The sequence below is a fragment of the Protopterus annectens genome, chromosome 9.part0 (assembly GCF_019279795.1).
Source record: "Protopterus annectens isolate FY-2018-M chromosome 9.part0, PAN1.0, whole genome shotgun sequence".
Lineage (NCBI taxonomy): Eukaryota > Metazoa > Chordata > Ceratodontiformes > Protopteridae > Protopterus > Protopterus annectens.
The window spans coordinates 1,037,305,440-1,037,331,058 of record NC_056743.1 but is presented as its reverse complement, the minus strand read 5'-3'; positions in this window follow the sequence as shown (position 1 = coordinate 1,037,331,058).

Sequence of the window (25,619 nt, the reverse complement as noted above, 5' to 3'; positions counted from 1 at the left end):
ATCTGGCAGAAAGCCAGACTGTCCATCCGCCTAACAGAGAGTCCCAGGCCCTGAACAGAATAGGGAAGTGCACCTTTGCTTCAGCGATCTTTGCTATCAGGTCCCTGAATTATATGGCACATTTTACCAGGCTTCAAAGGGATCTGGTTTCTGAGCTCTCTGAAACCATGGCTGGTGTAGTGTCTGATGAGGTCCGTGACAAAGTGGTCTCTCAGCTGGCCACCATTGAGTCTATATCTAACTCCTCTATGCGATTGATATCTCATGCATCAGAAGGAGTAGTTAGACTGGCGGGTTCAGCTGCGGTCTTGAGACGACACACCTAGATGTGCTTGTGCAACTTCGCGGAACTTTTTAAGTCTTCCTTTCTTAATGCCCCCATTGAGCCCTCCTCGTTGTTTGGGCCCAAAAGTTAAACGCACACTGGCCAGATGTGAACAAGACGTTAAGACCCTTTCTGCCATAGGTGTCCATTATTCTTCCCCTCAACGTGCTTTCTCCCGAAACCAAAAGAGTGGGAAGATATGGTTCAAGAAATCTCAGGGTCCTTTCTGTGACACACAGGCTGAGTTCTCCCCCAGAGGCAGAGGGGGAAAGTCACAGGGAAGATGCTCCTTTTAGGGCAGAGGGGGACCGCGTAACCAGGGTTTCAGGGATTCTTTCCCTGGTCAATCCTACCAGCGCTCCTGAAGAGCGGCCCAACTCCTTTCCTCTGGAGGTGGTTGGGGGACATTTCTCCTTGTACCCTTCTGCCTGGCTAACCATCAACACCAATTCTTGGGTACAAAGGATCATAACCAGAGGTTATCATATCCCCTTCGATCTTTGTCCCATCCCTTCAAATAATCTTCCAGACGTTCCACCCAGTCAAAGGGAAGAAGCAGCACTAGAGATAGAAAAGTTGCTAAGAAAAAGAGTCATCCAAATAGTCCCTCCAGACCAGATAGGATCCAGATTCTACTCAAGACTAGTTTTGGTGCCAAAGAAAACCGGGGACTGGAGACCAATTTTAGATCTCAGTGTATTGAACAAGTTTGTGAGAGTACAAAAATTCTGGATCGTCACTATACAGTCTATCCTCCCGTTTTTGGAAAAAGATGATTGCATGTGCTCTATAGATCTTCAAGATGCGTACTACCACATAAAGGTGGACAGGCCATCAAGAAGATTTCTGTGCTTCTGTGCGAGAGCTAGTCACTACCAGTTCAGAGTACTCCCCTTCGGACTCTCTACAGCCCCCAGAGTGTTCACAAAGTTCATGGCAGTTGTCACAGCTCACTTGCGACTTCAAGGATTCCAGGTATTTACATACCTAGATGACTGGCTCATTTCCACCCCCACCAGACATCGACTGGAAAAAGCCCTGGCATACTCTCTCCTTGCTGCTCAAAGGCTGGGCATAACCATAAACTGGCAGAAATCCAATCTCACCCTATCTCAGTTGACAGAATTCATAGGGGTTATCTTGGATACAAAAAGCTGCAGACCTGCTATTCCAGAGCACAGAATTTTAAGGATAAAGCAACAATGAATTCCAATCCTTTCAAAGGAAAAATCCATAGCTCACTCAGTTTCTACAGCTGTTGGGTTCCATGGCAGCCTCCATCACCATTATTCCCCTGGCCAGGTTTCACATGAGGCTCCTATATTGGCTACTGCTCATCCAATGGTATCCTTTTCAGCATCCTCTTTCAGCCATGATTCGAGTAACCCACAGTTGCAAACAGGATTTAAATTCATGGATGACACACAATCTCTCTCAATGGTCTCACCCCTTTTCCCCCCAGCAACCCAAGGCCACAGTGACCACGGGCACCTCTCTGATGGGGTGGGAGGGCAATGTCAGGGATAGACAGTCCAAGGCACTTGGTCCCAACCGGAGGTCCATCTGCATATAAATGTTCTAGAGCTGAGGGTGGTGCTTCTGGTGTTGCAAGCATTCCATCCCCTGCTGCCATCTGGGACAACTGTGATTCAATCAGCCAACATGGCAGTGGTCTGGTACATCAACAAGCAAGGTGGTACCAAATCTTACCCCTTTGTCAAGAGGCCATGAGGATATGGCAATGGGTGATGGCTACCAACCGTTTCCTTCTAGCAACGCACATTCCTGGGAGTTCCAACGTGATAGCAAACAGACTCAGCAGGTGCATTCTGCAACCTCATGAGTGGTCCCTGAATCCCTTGATAGCGACGGAGATCTTCCACCGCTGGGGCCATCCTTGCTGCGACCTCTTTGCATCCCCAGCCAACTACAAATGCAGTAACTACTTCACCCTGATTCCCCCTCTGGGACAGTCACCCAGGGACTCTCTAGTCCATGATTGGCCCTCGAGTCTTCTCTACACATTTCTGCCCTTTCCTCTCATTCCCCAGTTTCTGAAGAAAGCCCGGCAGTTGAAGAGCAAGGTAATCCTCATAGCACCATATTGGCCATGACAGATTTGGTTCCCATTCCTTTGGCCTCACCTACTAGATCGACCTTGGACCCTCCATCCAATCCTGGAGTTGATCTCACACCCAGAAAACCAGATTCATCCCAACCTGAAAAGCCTGAAGCTAACGGCTTGGCTATTCTAATTCCCTTGATTGCCAGGCAGAATGATCTTTCTTTACCAGTACATGATATTCTCATTGCTTCTCATAAGTCTTCCACTAGAATTACTTATCTGAGCAAGTGGAAACGATTTACCTGTTGGCTGAAAGATAAACAAGTAGACCCCTTTTCAGCACCAGTGTCGATAATACTAGACTATCTGGCCAACTTGTTTCAATCGGGTCTATTGGCCTCCTCCATTAGAGTTCATTTGGCTGCAATTTCTAATTTTCATGAAGGTGTCCAAGATTCCTCTCTTATGTCCCATAAATTGTGCAAGACCTTCATAAAAGGTATGAATCATCTGAAGCCACCTTTTAGAGAACCTATTCAACCACGGGATTTATCATTAGTTCTACAAGCTCTGACGATGGCACCTTTTGAACCAGCCTCTTCTTGCGACCTCAAGAATTTGTCATGGAAAACCTTGTTTTTGGTCGCTATTACTTCTGCCAGATGTATTTCTGAACTTCACGCTTTATATATCAAGAGTCCATTCTTGATTTTTCATAGAGATAGAGTGTCTCTGAGAACTAATCCGTCATTTCTGCTTAAAGTGATCTCTGAAATGTCCATTAATCAAGCCATTGAATTGCCAGTTTTCTTTCCCAACCAATCAAATAGAGGAGAGTATTGCCTACATACCCTTGATATACACAGGCAAATACGTTTTTACCTAAACAGGACTAAACCCTTTCATAAATCTGACCAGTTATTTTTGGCTTTTTCTGGACCTAGATTAGGATCGGCTGTTGCTAAGGTCACATTAGCTAGATGGTTGAAGGACTGTGTGACCTTTATTTACACACAACGTAATATCTTGTTGCCTACTACCATGAAAGCTCATTCAAAGAGGTTGGTGGCAACTTCTGCTACCTTCCATGCCAGAGCTTCTTTACATGACATCTGTGCAGCTGCAACTTGGGCTATGCCCCATACCTTCATCAATCATTACAAATTGGATTTGGCCTCCAGGGGAAGAGCATCTTTTGGTTCTATGGTGCTCAGGAATGTCCTTCCATGAGAGCCTCCCAGGAAGAGAGGTAGCTGGGGATTCTGTCCCATATGTAAGGAATGAACGAGGATTAACAATATCAGATAAAGAAGTTATGTCTTACCATAATGTTCCATCTGTATTGTTGATCCTCGTTGAGTCATTATGACCCTCCCTCCTTCCCCCTCCTGTGGTTTCTAGTGGAGCTCACCATCCAGTTCTCTTAGGTTATTTGACCAGAGATAGTCTCTACCTTCTTTAACTTGCAAACTCAATCTGAGGTAACAGGGAGAGGGGAATTGTGGGTAAGAGTTTAGCTCAAGAGTTTGAAGCTGACGTGAGCTTGGAAAATGGCCGGCTTGGTTCCGAGCTCGGAACTGATACCCATACGTAATGACTGAATGAGGATCAACAATAGAGATGGAACGTTATGGTAAGATATAACTTCTTTTTCTCTTACATTTGTAGGACAAGCATACAAGTCATATTACTATTCATAAATGACATAAGGCATAGGATTATTTAAAAAACTCTAGCTAGCTGGGCTGGCATTGTCACATTTCTATATAAATCATATTAATATTTGTAAGTGAAATATAATTATTTACAAAATTCCAGCTAGCTTGTCTGGCAGCATCTCAGTTTATCACACTATGCATGCTAAATCATACTGAGTCATATTCATTCATGCAAAAAAAAAGTTTTGTATGCAGGAAGAAATAGGAATTCCTAGATGAAGCTTATTTTAAGCTCCACAATTGTGAGAGGTAATGTTACCCAGAATCTGTGGTAGAGGAGGTTTCTAGGTATGTTTGTGAAAAGCAACCGTCCAGGTGCCATCCCATCCTGGGATTTGATGATGGTAACAGCAATGGTCAAGATGCAGTAACTCCTATGTCAGAGTTGAATGGTAATGACTATGTTCAGGCTTTGGTATTGCCATATAGTAGAGGAATAGATTCCCTTAAAAATGCTATAAAAAGTCACTGGACCACATTTTTTGGGAGCTTAGGGCTCCCGGAGAAGCTTGGGGCTACCCCTAGATTTGTTTACAAAAACAATTTGGAATCTAAAAACACGTTTGAATGGAGTGGTAGGAACTCAGATAAAATTATGAGGAATTGGGGTATGAAGAAATGTGGTTCATGTAGGCAATGTAGGTTCATCCTGGAGGGTAACAGTTTTCTAGTGTCTGGCTTTCCGAATTTGATTACTGTTAAAGGCAGATATGGATATAATGGCAACACCAAGGGGGTGGTTTATATTACCTTTTGTTCCTCCTGTCCTGCCTTCTACATAGGAAAGACCATTATTGCCCTTAAGTCCTATATTTACCAACACACTTATGCTATAAAAAGGTCTCACCAGTGTAATGCCCTTTTTCGACATAGTATAATATGTAATGATTTCAAGAAATTTTCCTTCTCCGTACTTGAAAAGGTGGAATTGTAACCTAGTGGTGGTGAGTGGGAAACTTTCCTAGAAGAAAGAGAGAGTTTTTTTGGCAAATTATGTTGAATGCCGCTAGCCTGCCTGGCATCAACGATGTATTTTTTTTTAAACCTGCTCTAAAGATCAGAGCATCTTGTATTTCATAAATGTATTGCGATTATTTTTACAACCTTTTAAGTTTTATTTTAATAAGATGTATTTCAATTCATAGCTGTATTTTTTACATCACTGAATGGTCTGAGCATTGAAGTGATGGGTTTGTGTATGTTTATTTGATGTATGTGACTTTAAAATATTTGGTGCAATTTTCCAAAGGTTATATAAAGGGACTTAGTTTATTTTTAACCAGTTTCTGACAAAGTTCAATGGTGGTGAACAAAAGTGCTAAGACTTCTGGTTTTAAGACATTAAAAAGGTTTGGATTTACCCTTGCAGCATTTATTTTGATTTTTCAGATCAAAGATAAGAGCTAAGAGTATGGTCAGTGATGAAGTCAAAGAAGCACACACATGTATTTTTTATTTAGTTAGGTTTTTTTTTGTAATGTAGGACTTACCTCCACATACCTCTCAACATGCAGATATTGAAAACAGGTGCAAAGGCTCTTGAAAAGTTGAAACATACAACCAAAAATCTGGGCAAAAGATTTGAATAACTAATAACACTACTTTTTCCACTTTCAGTAAGACTGTAAAATGCCATTCAGATGTATATGTTAAAAAAAACTGAGAATGACAAAAATTACAAGCAAATATTAACATATTATCAAAGTCAGTGTATAATGATATTGCAAAACTCTGTTTCATAAAGTTATTTATTTTTGCTTCTAAAAAGAGAAATGTTCAATGTGTGTCCTCTTAATTATTGATTCCACCAGTATTTTACTCATGTAGTCTGGTTTCCTATGTACTAAACAGCTTCAAAATTCTGTGTGTCTGTGATGGGGGGGGGGCAGAAAATCATGTGAAAGTATAAATCAAGTCTGAAAAGGAACCATACCACCTAAAATAGGTATGTCATGCAAAGTGGTAAATCAAGCCTGAAAATAGGTATATACCTCCTAAACAGGTACATTTGAGAGGTCTATACCTCCACCATGGCAGGCCCTCCAGTATTATTCACCTCACAGCTCATTCATTTGTTCTAATAAACTCTAGAGAATATTTGAGTAAATATAAATTTTCCTTGCATGGATACAGCAAGGCTGAGTACAGAGTTTGTGTGAACTGTAAAAGGAAAACTCTATCATGGAGCTCAAAAACATCTTTTTCATTTTATCTTTTTATTATGATTGGTTTTAATGTATCAAAAACATCACTCTCCATATGCTTATTTTAATATTTGAGCACATTTTCTACAAAATGTATTGCCATTGGACTTGCCATACTAACATAATCTTGTTTTATTGCTTTATATTCTTGTTTATACAATCCATTTCACTTCCACTTCATATGTGACATGCCTGACATAAGGAAGTGATGATCTGAGCCTTCCCATTATACATCTTCTAGAGAATGACTGCCTGCATTTTCCCTGAATGACCCTCATATGTGTTTCTTTCACTTATTTCAGCTATTCACATTCAGTGCACAACATCAACCAAATAAAGTAGCAAAACTGAAGATTTTTTTGTAAAGAAGTCAATGTGTAGTCCTGCAAGTACTGGCACATTTTCATCAGCACTCTTCCTAAGGTTTCATGGCTCTGATTGTAGTGAATGAGCCTTTCTTGATCATGTATAAATGTCAGTGACTACTTCAAAGAACTTCTAAGGGCAGGATATTGCAAACTAATTCTGCCATTACCCCCAGTGTCAACAGTGGGAAGGTGTGTGTGTGTGTGTGTGTGTGTGTGTGTGTGTGTGTGTGTGTGTGTGTGTGTGTGCGTGTGTGCGTGGAATGTGAGTATAGTGCATTTGCTCAGAAACATTTTATCGTTCCCTTACCTATGTAACTGTAATTATGTATCAAAATAGTGGCAACATTCTGGTTTTTGATTTGTGTAATAAGATTATTTTTTAAACTGAGGAACATATGCATTCTTTTGCTGCATTTTCTCACCTCTGTTGTTTTTCTGTGACCTTATTGATTTGTTACTTTGGAGCTTGGTAACACTTAGTAGTTCTTACTTTATGGTATGCATAAGACTGAAATGTTGCTGTCTATATTTTGAAATGAAGCCATACTCCTGTGTGTTTTGGCCATCAGTGAATTAATAGTATGCAACTGCACATTCAGGTTCTACAAAGTGATCTTGAGCAATGTGCATATCCTTTTAATTCTTTGTTTCAATATTAGGTGTTTACTTTATCAAAGCTACAATTCTTAAGCATCACAAATTGGTAGTAATTCTATCTTTGGCACATTAGACAACTGTCTGTAAAATGTAAATATCTCCAACAAGTAAACCATTATCTAAAAATGATGTGATCAAATGTATGCACCAATATATTTTCTCTATCTCTCTGCAACACAGGAAGTGCAGAAAAGTTGTACTATAATATGCATGTTTTATCCCTTTTTTTCTCTAGCAGCAGCAGACATTGTCTGCCTCTGTAAGATTTTGGACAGTATCAGATAGGGGAAAAATACAAATTTCTCTGTGTCTTTGATTTGTCATGAAGGTGGAGACAAATTCCTCTTCCAAAGCACATGAATGGCTACGCTTACAAAAAGTAGGTGGGCTTTCCCTTACCTTGATTTTACAGCAAGAAGATGACAGTTTTATAAAACATAGACTGATTTCTGGTAACTGCATCATACAGGAACAATACTGTAGAGTGAAAAGAAACCTCCATGTTGCGTTAAACTAGATGTGACAGTATAATTTTCCTTTCAAACAATCAAAAGCTGTTACAGTAGTATAGGTCCTCAAACATTTTAGATATGCAGTAAAGCACAAGGATGCATCTAGTCTCTATTTACTCTCATGTAGTACAGATTTCAACTAGCACAGTCAACATTTTCTGCACAGTAAGCAGGGAAACGCATTAGTTAGAACTACAACCTCACTATATTTCCTATAGCTTCTAAATCTCTGCAATATGTATAATAATAATAATTTAGGGCAGACTCACAGATGAGGAACTTTTATAACTCCCTATTAAAATATACTTTATTTATTGGCAGATAAAAGTATTTACTACAAGTCTAACCCATTATAAATTATATAATGCACATTTCATATTTAACTTTACTACTTACACATGCAATCTTTAAGCCTAGAAGTCATCAAGGAATAACCTTCTTTTATCACCAAAGTAATCCATTCCATTTAATATGCTGTTTTTGTATTATTACATGCTTAATGCAAAGGGAACTGCCACCTGTTATGTGATTCCAACTATGGATAAAGTTCATACAAAACAAATGTGTCAAATTAAAATACATATTGATTGCAGTATGTACTTGTTATTCCTTTAATTTTCTGAACTTTAAATAAAATATGTGATTCACTGTGATGACAAACTCAGTCCCTTATATCACCTGTTCTTAATACAAGTTACAGTCTAACTACATGACTGAACATTTACCAGGTCATTATAAAACATCATTCTAAGGCTGTTTGGAACTGTAAACAAGAACTATATAAGAAAACTATCTACATAGTACTTAAAGTCACTTTATGTGCTGTTTCACACTACAAAGAAAACATTGCATTTAGCAACAGAATAGTGTAAGACATAATTTTGAAATTAAATATTTATGTATTTCTTTACAGAGCACTATATGTTTAAGTGAGTATCATAGTAGACAGAATAGCTGAACTACTGAAAATCACAACATAATCTATAGCCTCCTGCATAACACTTGACCTCATGTGGCTACTCCCAAAGCTAATGGCAAAGTTCAAAAACATGGAGTGCTTCAAATCTCCATACATTGGCCCTAGGATTAAGAAACATCACTGACAGTATTAAGTCCTCTTTACCACTGGTGGTAGCGATTTCCAGTTCAGAGATAACCTTCTTGCAGTGCATTACTTTGATGAGGTGCAGCACTGAAGTGGGCAGACTGTCTGGTATATTATAACTGTAAATAAAGAATTCTGAGAGGAGAGGCATATGATAGAGTCATGTGCTCTCCCCTGGAAATGTCTGCCATAAGTGATTTACTCAGCTGAGTGATTCAAAAAATCACTCAGCTGTGTAAATTACCACCACTGCACCAGCCATGTTAACTAACACTGTCAAAAGCCCATGTTCATTCATTACTTTCAATGGGTGAGATCACATTAGAGGTAAGTACTGGGAGTTTAGTAGAAGGGTATTGTTAGGAAGTCGATGTGTATGTGTGTATGTTGTTTATGTGTGTGGCCATATATGTGAATGTATGCAGATGTATGAGTGGTGTCAGGTGTGTGTGTGTGTGTGTGTGTGTGTGTGTGTGTGTGTGTGTGTGTGTGTGTGTGTGTGTGTGTGTGTGTGTGCGCGTGTGTGTCTGTCTGCCTGGGAGGTTGTAGTAGAGGATTAGTTAGCAGAAAGGTAAAGTAGCTGTGTGCGTATGTCTGAAAGGGAGAGTGTGTGAATGAGTGCAATCAAGTGTGGGGGTGTTTGACATACACAAAGTATGTGATTGTGTGAGATGGGATCTGTGTGTGTGCCCATGTTTATTTATTTGTGAAGGTGGGGGGCTTCCATAATTCTCTACACTATCTAAACTAACAAGCACTGGTTGTAATAAGGGAGAACACAAGACACCAGGGAAAACAGGGTCTATATTAGATTGTTGAAAGCCGACAATATCGAATCTGATATTGTCGACCTGACAATAGCAAAATCTGAGAATATCGAACGTGTAACTGGAAATCTCAGTAAGGAGAGATTTCTGTTTACTGCAATGTAGTGCAGTCTCGGAGTTGGTATATTTAAGTAGCGGGGGGTGTGGGGGCACAGCCCCCCACGTGGGGGGTGCAGGGGGCTTGCCCCACTGCCTATACCATTTAGTTTTTTGTTTTCTTTTTTAATTTAGTTTTATGAACATTTGATATTTTAATAGTTAGATTACTAAAGGTCGACCTTTAGTGATTTGAACTATTAAACTTTCGATGTTCTAATATAGACCCGGGAAAACATGATCTATTATGTTACATCACTAATAAAGTTACTGGAAAAACAAATTCTATGTCAAAAAGCTTGTATGAAACTCTAATGTCTCGCATTATTGAATGACTGTATTCATTCACGACAGGGACATAGAGAATGAAAGAGGCAAAATCAATCACTGCTCTGGTCAGTCAGGGGCAAGTGATAGATATGGGGATGTGTGTTTGTGTGTGTGTGAGTGTGGGGGGGTGGGGAGTGCTTGTTCTAATGCAATGTATTAAGCTGCTGATGATAATTACAGCAGCAAAGTGCTTGTTAGCTCTTCCTGAAATCACCAAACAATTCAGTCATGTACATTTGCCAATAATGAGGGCTTTCCACATTGCAGATAATTTGTATATGAATTGCTGATTTAGGTGACTGGATTAAAGAACCCTTTTTGCCCCAGCCCTATTGGACATGGCTGGGCCATTTCTGAATCCTGGCCTAAGTGTGCAAAAGTGAACTGTGTTTGTTAAATCAATTTTATGTTGAAGATGGGGATATTATAACATGTTCTGTATGTAAATCCAAATAAAAGGAAAGGAAGGACCTCGGAAGCTTTAAATCCAAATTAAAATTAATCCAAAATTAAAATGTTTTTAGAATATTTGAATCATACTACTAACTTTCTGAAATTTACTTGGACAATATCTACTACCTCCTTAAAGTATTTGGATATTGAAATTTATAAGAAAGGGGGTAATCTAGAAAGCAAAGTGTATAGGAAACCCACCTATTGCAACTCCTATTTGCACTACAATAGTGCACACCCCACACATTGTAAGAGAAATATTATTAAAGGCCAATATGTGAGGGGCAGCAGGATGGCTAGTACTGAAGAAGATTTTATAAGAGAATGTGACACACTAGGAATTATGTTTAGGGATCGAGGATATCCAGAAAAACTTATTAATGAAATTAAACAGGAGGTTGAAAATGGAAGAGTAACTAGATTTGCCCCTATAATGAGAGGAGGCGGATTGACGAACCACTCTAACATAAATAAAATTATTGACAAGGAACAGGAAAACTACAATCTAGCCCTTACTTTGGAATATAATGGTGTTAACAATAAAGTAAAACAGATTTTTCATAGAGAGTGGAATAGATTTATCAATTTAACTGATATAGAGAAAGCAGAAACTATTCCAGCTAAGGTAGTATATAAAAATGCACATAGTATAAGAAATATTTTGGAGAACAAGAAAGTTAATAATTTGAATGACAAAAAGAAAAAAGGCACATATAAGTGCGGTAGATGTGCGCAATGTCCATATATACTAAATGGAAATAGTATAAATATAACAAGTAGAAATAGAACAATAACTAATGAAGAATATTATTATAATTGTGATTCCATGGGCTTAATATATTTAGCCTTTTGTAAAGTTTGCTTTTCATTCTATATAGGGAAAACGGAAAGGAAGCTTAGAAGAAGAATTTATGAACATCTTAATGATGTTAAAAATTGTAAGGAGACTAACGCCCTATATAGACATACAAGGGAATGTCCTGAAGCAAGCTTTACATTTACAGTTATTGAACATACTGAAAAAGACATAAGAGGTGGGCTCTGGGAGGAAAAGATTGAATATAGGGAGCTCTGGTGGCAAATCACGCTGGAGTCCTACAATCCCCCGGGCTTAAATGAATACACAAGTATACTTCCTATTTTAAAGTTAAGGGCAGCTAAATTGTAATATATTTTCTTATTTATTCCTTATGTTTGTTCGTGTCTAGTGTATTAATTATTTTATCTATTCATAATATTGTGTCATTTTTAAAGTTGTTTTTAAATATTTATACATGAATTATTTTAGTTCCTAAGAGTTTAGCTATACATTGATTATGGAATAATAGGTATTTATTTATTGATGGAAAGTTATTTTTAAGAAAATCCTACTAAGGAATTAACAACTCAGTTACAATATTTATAAATGGCCACTAGATGGCAGATAATTCACTGGCTAAATACTTCTGTTATAATCAAGACATTGCATTTTTATACAATTTAATACATCAACAACATAATGCCTGTTGGAATATAAAAGTATATATTTATTTTTCAATTTTGTATGAAATTTGAATATTTTAAAATTGTTTTGCACATAATGAAATGGGGTTACATTAACAAAGTTTATTTGAGTATTTTAAAGGATGTCTTTTTAAATGGTTCAATTTATTAATTTAATTGATGAATTTTTTAATTGATTTATTGAATGGAGTATATATATTAGATAGATTTGGTTAACAAATCACATCTGATGAAGTGTTGGGATACAAACGAAAACGCACTTGGATTTAATAGCGTTTATGTTGGTGCCTTTCCGTTGCTGTGTAGTGAATTTTCTTGTCTTGTGGCTGTCGTGGATTAAAAACTTTTTAATTTGGATTTAAAGCTTCCGAGGTCCTTCCTTTCCTTTTATTTGGTTTTACAGTTTCGTTTCACCTTTTGTTTGTGATGTTCTGTATGTAATTCACTTCAAAATGCTATAAGAGTCGTAGGAAGACTTGCGAACAATAGTTGTAAAAGGATTTATTAACGCTCTTCACAATAACATCAAAAACATGCGTTTTCGTCCCTCTCCACCAGGACTTCATCAGACAACTAATTGATAAAACATTTCATTTTTATACTTTAATCAAACCTGATTTTCCAATAAAATCACCCTTCCAATTAAAAATAAAATTCAAATGCACCAATCCTAATTCACAGCTCATGAATATTTTGACAAAACTCATACATATTCATATAACCAGACTTCCAATATCATTCATAGACTCATTGTGAAACAGCACCATCTTGTGTACAAACCTTGCTATAACATACCAAATTTCATTATAGCAATAAAAATGATACCAATTATAAAATTAATTCATCCATTTATAACTTTATATATCTTAATAAATATTATTGGATTAATTATAAAATTGAATATAAATAAATAATTAAATAAATACATAAATAAATTAATTAAATTTATACATATTTATAATAGTCCAATTAAATATTTAAAATATGTTCAAACAATAAATATCTGTTAAAATATTGTGTTGTTAAAATAATTGTTGTTCAGAATCAATATTTGTAAAAGCTTCATTAATTTCATACTTTATTAGCTTTTAATTTTAATACAGGTTTCACAGAAACCGTATCATTAAGACCCGGTTTCCTACTTGCATCTAACCTCACTTGCCACCACAGTTCTTTGTTCTCCAGAATATCTTCCCATGGGCCTCCTCTTACATCACATTTTACTTGCTCTATTATAAACCATAAATAATCAGCTTCATTACATTCCATCTTATGTTTATATAAGGCGTTCGTCTCTTTAGACCTACTAATATCATATATGTGTTCGTATATACGTCTTTTTAGGGATCTCTCAGTCTTCCCTACATAAAATGAAAAACATTTTTGACATACAGCTATATATACCACACCTTGTGTATCACAATTATAGTGTTCCCTTCCTTTTAACTTCATATTCCTACTAGTAATGATAATCTCATCCTTATTCATTATATAGGGGCATTGTTTGCACCTTCCACATTTGAAGGTGCCTTTCCTCCTATAACCTATTTCCCTATTGTCCATATTTGTACTTTCAAACATGTTACGCATACATGTCGAATTCTTATATGTAACAACGGGTGTCATATTTTTAACTTCTTCCATATCAGTGAAGGATATAAATTTCTCCCATTCTTTATTTATTATACTTTTTATATTCCTATTAATGGAATTAAATTCTACTATTAATCTTTTCTGTATATTTTCGTCTTTCCCTTTTTCACCCTTATTTCCATTTAAATTCCTATTTTCTTTGATTCCTTTTATAGGACGAAATTTGTCCTTTCTACCAATCTCAACTTCTTTTCTTATGTCACGAATAAATTCAATAGGGTAGCCTATTCTGTTCTGTATGTAACTACGATTTATCTAATTTGTGGTACTTTTCCCATCTTGTGCTCACATAAAATTCACAATGTTGCTGCAAATTATAAATGTTAATCTTTCAAGAAATTATAACAGTGTTAAAGACTTTTCAACTGCCCCTATTTTGGAGGAACATACCTATTTTCAGGTCTGATTTATCCCTGCACATTATATACTTATTTTTGGAGGTATGTCATGTTTTTCAGCTGTAATTTACCCCTTCATGTAATTGTCTGAGTTACACTCATGGCATGATTTTTGAAGCTGTCTAGCGTAAAGAAAAATACATTATATGAGCAAAATACTAGTGGAACCAATATTTTTAAAGAAAGACCAAACACATCCTACACCTGCCTTTTACAGAAGCAAAAATAAATGACATCATCTAGTAGAATTTTACAATAAAGTTCATTAAATTATGCAGATTTTACAATGTCTTTTTGATAATATGTTTATAATCTTTCATTATTTTTGGCACTCTGTTTTTTAAACATATATTTTTTAACAGTATCCTGCATTTCTACTGGAAGTTTAAATAGTTATGTGCCATTTGGTATTCACATTTTGTGCTAAATAGACATCTTGATTTTTGGCTGGATGTACATAAGTCATGCAATACAGTGCAGAGTTTGAAAAATAATGGATAAACATCCAGTGGTTTTACTAAGAGAAACCTGCAAGTCTATTCTTTTGATATAAATGCAGAACACTGTCATATAAAAAGGTCTAGATTTGTTTTCTTAATTAGAATAGTCCTGATATCATACTACAAGGAACACATACATTAGCTTATGAAATGCAAAATTAAATTTGCAGGAGTCTGCTAGCTCTTGAATCCTCACCATACTTCCGTGGGGAAAAAGGAGTGGACATTCTACTAAAACAAAAATTTTAAATGCTTATTTCACATTATGAAAAACAACATATTTTAGCTCTTCTGATTCAGTGGTTAGTGGGATACTAGTAATGTGTGTATTTCTTTAATAGTGCTAGAGATACTGGGAGTGGTGTGTTGTGTGATGCTTTGTAATGAGTCAGTATAAAGTAAAGTGTTATACCATTAAGATACAAGTGTGTGAGACTCTTCACTTGGCTCTGCCAGATAATTTGTAGTCATTTAGAAGTGAACATAACATGGTGTCAAAATATAAAAGAATTCTGACACACTAACCCCGGGATTCATGAAGCTCGGCGCAAGGCCGGTGTAAGGCTTGCGCCGGCAGTGCAGTGTATAATCGGCGTAGCAGTGCCATATGCATAGTAATGAGTGCGCGCCGCAACCACAGACACGTGCAGAGGGCACGTGAGCGAGCCCAAGTAGGATGCGGCCGTAGGCGTGGCCAAGCCGGCAGGCGATGAGCAACCTAAAGTGCTGACTTCCACAGGCCGCCTGCAATAGTAACCGCACCAGGCAGGGTCCATGGATAATGAAACGTACGCAGAGTATGCAACATAGTACCCGTTCACACAAAACGGAGAACCAAACATTAACCCACGAAGTCCAAATTGTACCCGTCCAAGGAACAAAGGATACGGGTAATACCGTGTCCGTCACACAATGCACTGTCAGTGGGTATACCCAGTGAAGGTGTACTGCAGCATGTCAGCGCGCCGCACCTACACAGAAGTAGCCACATGGGCATGGTCACCAGCAGTAGTGAGAGTACACAGCCGGGTAGCCGTGTCGATTTAACAACAAGAAGGAAACCAGATACCCTAAACACAGACAAACATGTGCATAGCAACATGTACTACACCCAGCAACGTGCCCGTCGCATACACATAGGACGGCATATGCCTAAGCGTAATATCCAGAAGCAGAACCCATGCATGCAAATGTAATACACAACAGCCCCGTCATAGCATGTAACCCGCACCCATGTACGACCGTGCACCCAACCCAGCTAGCAGTCTTGTGCAGCTGCACACCTACACACAATGGGCATACTTGAAATGTAGTAAGAAGTATTGTCCTAGGCAGTGCCACGCGGGCAAATATGTACCCCACATGTTAACATCCCACCTCAGGTACAGATATCCAAATGACTGCATGTGAATGTGTCGGCAGAATGTGTACATCCCGCATGTGGTATGGACCTGTCGAAACCCCATAGGCGTACACATGCCATGGTGCCCATAACTGTACACATCTGGACAAGGCAGTATGTTCAGCCACCGTACTGATGATTAGCTATGCAGACATGTCAAACACAACACATACGGTGGAACATCTGCCCACCAAGTAGGACGCCCCAACAGGGTGCCACATGCACAGAAGGTGAAGGTGGGACATCACACGTTGAGAATAGCGTTGCCGGATGGCCAAATACCCACGGCCAACGCAAAGGATGAAATAACATGTATATGCCTGGATGAATGGGTATGTCATAGCATGGGAATAGGCCAAGCTATCCAACATAATAGCCATGCGTACCAGATACAAACTGCCAGTAACACGCAGTAGTAATGCAGGAAGGCATACACGATTGTGGGAATAGCACAGGACATATGGCATGTGCCAAGTGTTGACGCATGACACAAATGTCCAGGATGGGGCTCCCCTCAAAGAGGAACATGTGCCAACCCCACCCCCCACAGATGTACCGGCAGTGGAAACACATCCCAAACACACACCAACACTAACGTCCATCCCACAACAGCAACGGAGGCAGGTCAAAGACCACCATGACGCGTGCACAAACAGGGACACATGTAACCGTTGCCCTAACAACCCCCCACAGGCCAATGAATAATAGTATGGACATATGCATGTAATGCTGCGAAGGATGTGTGGTAGTCCTCAGTATCACAGAGGTAGGTACACAGATACACTGTAATCAACCGTGACGTATGTGCACTGTACACAGCATACCTGCAGGTAATACATAGTTCAATCATGTGCCACAGAAATATACACATACGAATGAGGATAGGGGATAGACAAGTGTGAATGGGACAAACTATGAACATAGGTTCATAGGTCCATAGGTACATAGTAGGCTATCTGCCCAAGGGCAGCTATAACCCTAGCCCATAGTTATGTTGCCTTTGCCAACCCTCCAGTCCAAAGATAACAATGCCTATTATATTGCTGTACCTCTGTCAAGCAGTGTCAATGAAGTAATCCCTGGGGTATATCTGCAATCCCCCATCCATTGGTCAAGATCCCCCTTGAACAAGGCCAGCAAGGCGCTCTGCCTCACATGTACTGGGATGTTGTTCCACAGCATAGTGAGTGTCTGGGTGATGAGTCTGTCCCTTCAACACATTCCATTAATGACCATGTCAAGGTTCATGTCACCTGCCCCTGTGGTTCTGAGGGATGTAGATCCATTAGGTGAAGCATAGTCATCAAATATGGGTCGACATGGCCTTGTATGTCAGGCACAGGTCACCACTGAGCAAGTGGTATGTGACTGAATGGAGCAGGAGTCCTGTCAGTTGGGCAGCATAACACAAATTCCTGACACCCTGCATCCATTTGACGATGAACCTATGGGGCCTTCCCAGCTGCTGCAGGTGTCGGGTCAGATATCCTCCGAACGGGGCAATGTACTCAATCATAGGTCTAATGAGTGATGAGTACAAGGAGACGATGACCTCCCCTGATCTAGATGTGAATCCCTGCACCATCAGGTGTGCAATGTAGAAGGTCTACCTAACTACGTTAGCAACGTGTGTGTCGAACGAATGGTGACTGACAACCTGGGTCCCCAGATCCCTGGTAACTCCCTCTGTGCTCAGTGGATTGCCACCTATATGGCAGCAAGGGGTAACCATGTTCTTCCCGAAGGGTATGACTATGCATTGCCCAGCATTTAGCTGTAGGCCATGTCCCTGGCACCAGATATCCATATCTGTGAGGCCCATCTGAAGAATATCTGTGTCAGATGTCCATCCCACTATGGCACCCAGTTCGCAGTCATCTGCAAACATTGTCAGCCATAATCCCCCTGTGATTGCTTGTACTTTGGAAATGTAGATGCAGAAAAAGAGTGGACCCAGGACTGAGCCCCGTGGGACACCGCCTGTGACCGGCTGTGAGTCTGACTTGGCACCAGCAACTATGACCATGTGGGTTGTGTCACCTAGCCAGTTTGCAACCCATCCTGCGATGTACGGGTTCACATCCAAGCCGATGGGTTTATCAATGATACCTGAGGGGGGTATTGTGTTGAAGGCCTTTGCCAGGTTGAGGTAGGCTGTATGGACTGCCCGACCCCCATCAATGGCCTCGGTGACTGTTCCTAAAACGTCAACCAAGTTTTAAATGCATGATCTGCCTTTGACCAAGCCAAACTGGGTTGGATGCAAAGTATGCAAGTCCCCTATGTCGTCATCTATGAGTTCCATTATGATCCTTCCCCATGGCTTTACAGATAAGGCTTGTCAAGCTAATGGGACGGTAATTACCAGGGTCAGTGGAGGCACTGCCCCTGTGAAGTGGGACTACAGTCACCGTGCGCCACAACTTGGGTACGTTACCTGAGGTGAGGCTAAGATGAAACAGCCGTCCTACCTCTGGGTCTAATCCCTCAATGTGTTCGTGGAGTACACAGCCGGGACACCATCTGGTCCCATGGATGCTGTGTTTACTGCCTTGGGGAGAGCATGTCCCACCTGTGCGTTACAGAAGTTTCGGGGGCCACAATCCTCTGGTACAGACATCTCTCCATGTGGGGGGGGGGATGTTTGCACCGAACCTGTCAGCCAGTATGTTGGCAATGTGTGTATGTTCAGTAAACTTCACATCATCCTGAACCCAGTCCGAGCATATCTGGGAGTGTCCTCCCAGGTGTCCAACATAGCTAAAGAAGGCCGTATGATTGTCCGTCGAGTCCTTGGTGATATATCTGTCGGATTTGCCCTGGATGATGTCATGAGAGCTTGTAGTTCTTCACATATAATGAGCAAGGGTGTCATACCTTACAAGGATTCTGCTCTGTCTTGTAGTAGCTACCTCCTTTCATTGTAGAGCTTGTGTATGGCTGGGGTACACCAGACTGGATGCTTGGCATTGGTACAAAGACTCACAGTTGTGTAAGGGATTGCCTGATCCATGCAGTCCTGTAGGTGCTGGTAGAAGGCATACGTAAGTGATTCAGTGGCTTGAGTAATGTTTACCACTGGCTCAGGGGCCTTAAAGGAGACCACACTAGTGTTTAGAAGTGTGAAGTCGGCTTTTGAGAAAGCCATATGTATGGTAACCGGCACCATCCACAGCATTGTATGCCAATAGCAGAAGCTATTGTCCAAATAACATATTATCATTTTGATTATTAAATTATTCATTATTATTTATTTAGTTATTTGTTTTAGCTACTTACACTTGAAAATGCCCGGTAAGACCGGGCGAAAGTGCTCGTGATCTACTTGTTTTGGTGGTGTTATTTTGACAATAAAGTGGCGATTCTTTCCTATTGGGATTTCTGAGGATGATTTAAAGCAGTTGCTAACCTGCATCTTTGGATGTACACCATTTGGTTTCAGTTTTAAAAAACCTGGTTTTCGTAGCACTACATAATATGGGCAGTCAAACAGACATCCGCGATTGGGGAACATACAGCAGCAGTCAAAACCACTGGCCAGATGGACACAGTCCAACAAGTTCTACACTTTACATATGCACATTGGTGTCCATTGTAGGACCCCAAAAATTGATCCGTACGCTATATCATCCAGCTGCTACCGTTCCACCCAGAAGAAGCGACAGCCGTGACTACAGCACAGCTAGACATATGCATCACCAGCGTGTTTAAGGTTGATGACAAGTGTCCATGAAATGCAGGACATATGAACAGAAATCCCCAGATTGTCAAGTCCATAGAAGTGCGTCCACATCCCAGTCCCGCACACATGAAGGATGTGTAATGGGTACCGTCGAGGGTTGCAGCCATGGGATCGTGGGTATGCAGAAATGGGGCTCGGTGTTGTTTGGCAGATAATCCGTTGTCCCGCCCCGTGGGAGGGATGTGGGTATAGCACATGCCTTACTCCCCACTAATAATGCAAAGCATCCACCGGATAATGCTTAATGCAGGTGTGAAATGTGTACAGCCCTATACCAGTGTCCAGTAGGCAATTGCAATGGATGGACAAGCGTACGACCAAGATGGCACCCATAACTGCAAACCTGGTGGAATTACACAGCTGCAGTAAGGCATAACACAGGAAATACAGATAGGGACTACAGTAGACACTCCCCATACAAAGTTAGACCGCCGTGCGAATACCGGCGTCACAGCACTCAATCTGCCAGCACCAAAATGGGGATCACTCGCTGCCATACTGCGGAACAAATGGGCGTCCTGTGGAACACATACTAATGGCACACCAACAACGTCAACTCGGAAGGTCAGTCAAAACCACTGGCCAGATGGACACAGTCCAACAAGTTCTACACTTTACATATGCACATTGGTGTCCATTGTAGGACCCAAAAATTGATCCGTATGGAATATCATACAGCTGTTATCCTTCTACCAGAAGAAGCGACAGCCGTGCCTACAGCACAGCTAGACATATGCACCACCAGCGTGTTTAAGGTTGATGACAAGTGTCCATGAAATGCAGGACATATGAACAGAAATCCCCAGAGTTCCGAGTCCATAGAAGTGCGTCCACATCCCAGTCCCGCACACATGAAGGATGTGTAATGGTTACTGTCGAGTGTTGCAGCCATGGGATCCTGGGTATGCAGAAATGGGGCTCGGTGTTGTTTGGCAGATAATCCGTTATCCCGCCCCGTGGGAGGGATGTGGGTGTAGCACATGCCTTACTCCACACTAATAATGCAAAGCATCCACCGGATAATGCTAAATGCAGGTGTGAACTGTGTACAGCCCTATACCAGTGTCCAGTAGACAATTCTCATTGATGGACATGCGTACGACCAAGATGGCTCCCATAACTGCAAACCTGGTGGAATTACACAGCTGCAGTAAGGCATAACACAGGAAATACAGATAGGGACTACAGTAGACACTCCCCATACAAAGTCAGACCGCCATGCGAATACCAGCGTACACAGGACTCAATCTGCCAGCACCAAAATGGGGATCACTCGCTTCCATACTGCGGAACAAATGGGTGACCTGTGGAACACATACTAATGGCACACCAACAACGTCAACTAGGAAGGTCATAGGATGGTTAAACCATGGTGTTCCCACTTATAAAGAACATCCTTCAATGAATTAGTAGGATCTACATGTTTTGGTGGTGTTAGTCTTGACAATACAGTGGCGATATTTCCCATTGGGACTTCTGAGGTTTATTTAAACCAGTTGCTAACCTGCATCATCGGATTTACACCATTTGGGTTCATTTCAGAAAAACCTGGTTTTCGTAGCACTACATAATATGTGTAGTCAAGCAGTCATCCGAGATTGGGGAACATACAGCAGCAGTCAAAACCACTGGCCAGATGGACACAGTCCAACAAGTTCTACACTTTACATATGCACATCGGTGTCCATTGTAGGACCCAAAAAATAGATCTGTACGCCACATCTACCAGCTGCGATCGAGTGACCTAGAAGGAGTGAACAGCCGTGACTATGGCACAGCTAGACATATGCACCACCAGCGTGTTTAAGGTTGATGACAAGTGTCCATGAAATGCAGGACATATGAACAGAAATCCCCAGATTGTCGAGTCCATAGAAGTGCGTCCACATCCCAGTCCCGCACACATGAAGGATGTGTAATGGGTACCGTCGAGGGTTGCAGCCATGGGATCCTGGGTATGCAGAAATGGTGCTCGGTGTTGTTTGGCAGATAATCCGTTGTCCCGCCCCGTGGGAGGGATGTGGGTATAGCACATGCCTTACTCCCCACTAATAATGCAAATCATCCACCGGAGAATGCTAAATGCAGGTGTGAAATGTGTACAGCCCTATACCAGTGTCCAGTAGGCAATTCTCATGGATGGACAAGCGTACGACCAAGATGGCACCCATAACTGCAAACCTGGTGGAATTACACAGCTGCAGTAAGGCATAACACAGGAAATACAGATAGGGACTACAGTAGACACTCCCCATACAATGTCAGACCGCCGTGAGAATACCGGCGTACACAGCACTCAATCTGCCATCACCAAAATGGGGATCACTCGCTTCCATACTGCGGAACAAATGGGTGACCTGTGGAACACATACTAATGGCACACCAACAACGTCAACTAGGAAGGTCATAGGATGGTTAAACTATGGCATACCCACTTATAAAGAACATCCTTCAATGAATTAATAGGATCTACATGTTTTGGTGGTGTTAATTTGACAATACAGTGGTGGATATTTCCTATTGGGACTTCTGAGGATTAGTTAAAGCAGTTGCTAACCTGCATCATTAGATTAACACCATTTGGGTTCATTTTGGAAAAACCTGGTTTTCGTAGCACTACATAATATGGGTAGTCAAACAGACATCCGCGACTGGGGAACATACAGCAGCAGTCAAATCCACTGGCCAGATGGACACAGTCCAACAAGTTCTACACTTTACATATGCACATTGGTGTCCATTGTAGGACCCAAAAATTGATCCTTACGGAATACCATCCAGCTGCTATCGTACTACCAGAAGAAGCGACAGCTGTGACTACTGCACAGCTAGACATATGCACCACCAGCGTGTTTAAGGTTGATGACAAGTGCCCATGAAATGCAGGACATATGAACAGAAATCCCCAGATTGTCGAGTCCATAGAAGTGCGTCCACATCCCAGTCCCGCACACATGAAGGATGTGTAATGGGTACCGTCGAGGGTTGCAGCCATGGGATCCTGGGTATGCAGAAATGGGGCTCGGTGTTGTTTGGCAGATAATCCGTTGTCCCGCCCCGTGGGAGGGATGTGGGTATAGCACATGCCTTACTCCCCACTAATAATGCAAATCATCCACCGGAGAATGCTAAATGCAGGTGTGAAATGTGTACAGCCCTATACCAGTGTCCAGTAGGCAATTCCCATGGATGGACAAGCGTACGACCAAGATGGCACCCATAACTGCAAACCTAGTGGAATTACACAGCTGCAGTAAGGCATAACACAGGAAATACAGATAGGGACTACAGTAGACACTCCCCATACAAAGTCAGACCGCCGTGCGAATACCGGCGTACACAGCACTCAATCTGTCAGCACCAAAATGGGGATCACTCGCTTCCATACTGCGGAACAAATGGGCGACCTGTGGAACACATACTAATGGCACACCAACAACATCAACTAGGAAGGTCATAGGATGGTTAAACCATGGCGTTCCCACTTATAAAGAACATCCTTCAATGAATTAATAGGATCTACATGTTTAGGTTGTGTTATTTTGACAATACAGTGGCGGATATTTCCTATTGGGACTTCTGAGGATTAGTTAAAGCAGTTGCTAACCTGCATCATTGGATTTACACCATTTGGGTTCATTTTAGAAAAACCTGGTTTTCGTAGCACTACATAATATGGGTAGTCAAACAGACATCCGCGATTGGGGAACATACAGCAGCAGTCAAAACCACTGGCCAGATGGACACAGTCCAACAAGTTCTACACTTTACATATGCACATTGGTGTCCATTGTAGGACCCAAATTGATCCGTATGCAATATCTACCAGCTGCGATCGATAGACCTAGAAGAACTGACAGCCATGACTACGGCACAGCTAGACATATGCACCACCAGCGTGTTCAAGGTTGATGATAAGTGTCCATGAAATGCAGGACATATGAACAGAAATCCCCAGATTGTCGAGTCCATAGAAGTGCGTCCACATCCCAGTCCCGCACACATGAAGGATGTGTAATGGGTACCGTCGAGGGTTGCAGCCATGGGATCCTGGGTATGCAGAAATGGGGCTCGGTGTTGTTTGGCAGATAATCCGTTGTCCCGCCCCGTGGGAGGGATGTGGGTATAGCACATGCCTTACTCCCCACTAATAATGCAAATCATCCACCGGAGAATGCTAAATGCAGGTGTGAAATGTGTACAGCCCTATACCAGTGTCCAGTAGGCAATTCCATGGATGGACAAGCGTACGACCAAGATGGCACCCATAACTGCAAACCTGGTGGAATTACACAGCTGCAGTAAGGCATAACACAGGAAATACAGATAGGGACTACAGTAGACACTCCCCATACAAAGTCAGACCGCCATGCGAATACCAGCGTACACAGCACTCAATCTGCCAGCACCAAAATGGGGATCACTCGCTTCCATACTGCGGAACAAATGGGTGACCTGTGGAACACATACTAATGGCACACCAACAACGTCAACTAGGAAGGTCATAGGATGGTTAAACCATGGTGTTCCCACTTATAAAGAACATCCTTCAATGAATTAGTAGGATCTACATGTTTTGGTGGTGTTAGTCTTGACAATACAGTGGCGGATATTTCCCATTGGGACTTCTGAGGTTTATTTAAACCAGTTGCTAACCTGCATCATCGGATTTACACCATTTGGGTTCATTTCAGAAAAACCTGGTTTTCGTAGCACTACATAATATGTGTAGTCAAGCAGTCATCCGAGATTGGGGAACATACAGCAGCAGTCAAAACCACTGGCCAGATGGACACAGTCCAACAAGTTCTACACTTTACATATGCACATCGGTGTCCATTGTAGGACCCGAAAAATAGATCTGTACGCCACATCTACCAGCTGCGATCGAGCGACCTAGAAGGAGTGAACAGCCGTGACTATGGCACAGCTAGACATATGCACCACCAGCGTGTTTAAGGTTGATGACAAGTGTCCATGAAATGCAGGACATATGAACAGAAATCCCCAGATTGTCGAGTCCATAGAAGTGCGTCCACATCCCAGTCCCGCACACATGAAGGATGTGTAATGGGTACCATCGAGGGTTGCAGCCATGGGATCCTGGGTATGCAGAAATGGTGCTCGGTGTTGTTTGGCAGATAATCCGTTGTCCCGCCCAGTGGGAGGGATGTGGGTATAGCACGTGCCTTACTCCCCACTAATAATGCAAATCATCCACCGGAGAATGCTAAATGCAGGTGTGAAATGTGTACAGCCCTATACCAGTGTCCAGTAGGCAATTCCCATGGATGGACAAGCGTACGACCAAGATGGCACCCATAACTGCAAACCTGGTGGAATTACACAGCTGCAGTAAGGCATAACACAGGAAATACAGATAGGGACTACAGTAGACACTCCCCATACAATGTCAGACCGCCGTGAGAATACCGGCATACACAGCACTCAATCTGCCATCACCAAAATGGGGATCACTCGCTTCCATACTGCGGAACAACTGGGTGACCTGTGGAACACATACTAATGGCACACCAACAACGTCAACTAGGAAGGTCATAGGATGGTTAAACTATGGCATACCCACTTATAAAGAACATCCTTCAATGAATTAATAGGATCTACATGTTTTGGTGGTGTTAATTTGACAATACAGTGGTGGATATTTCCTATTGGGACTTCTGAGGATTAGTTAAAGCAGTTGCTAACCTGCATCATTAGATTAACACCATTTGGGTTCATTTTGGAAAAACCTGGTTTT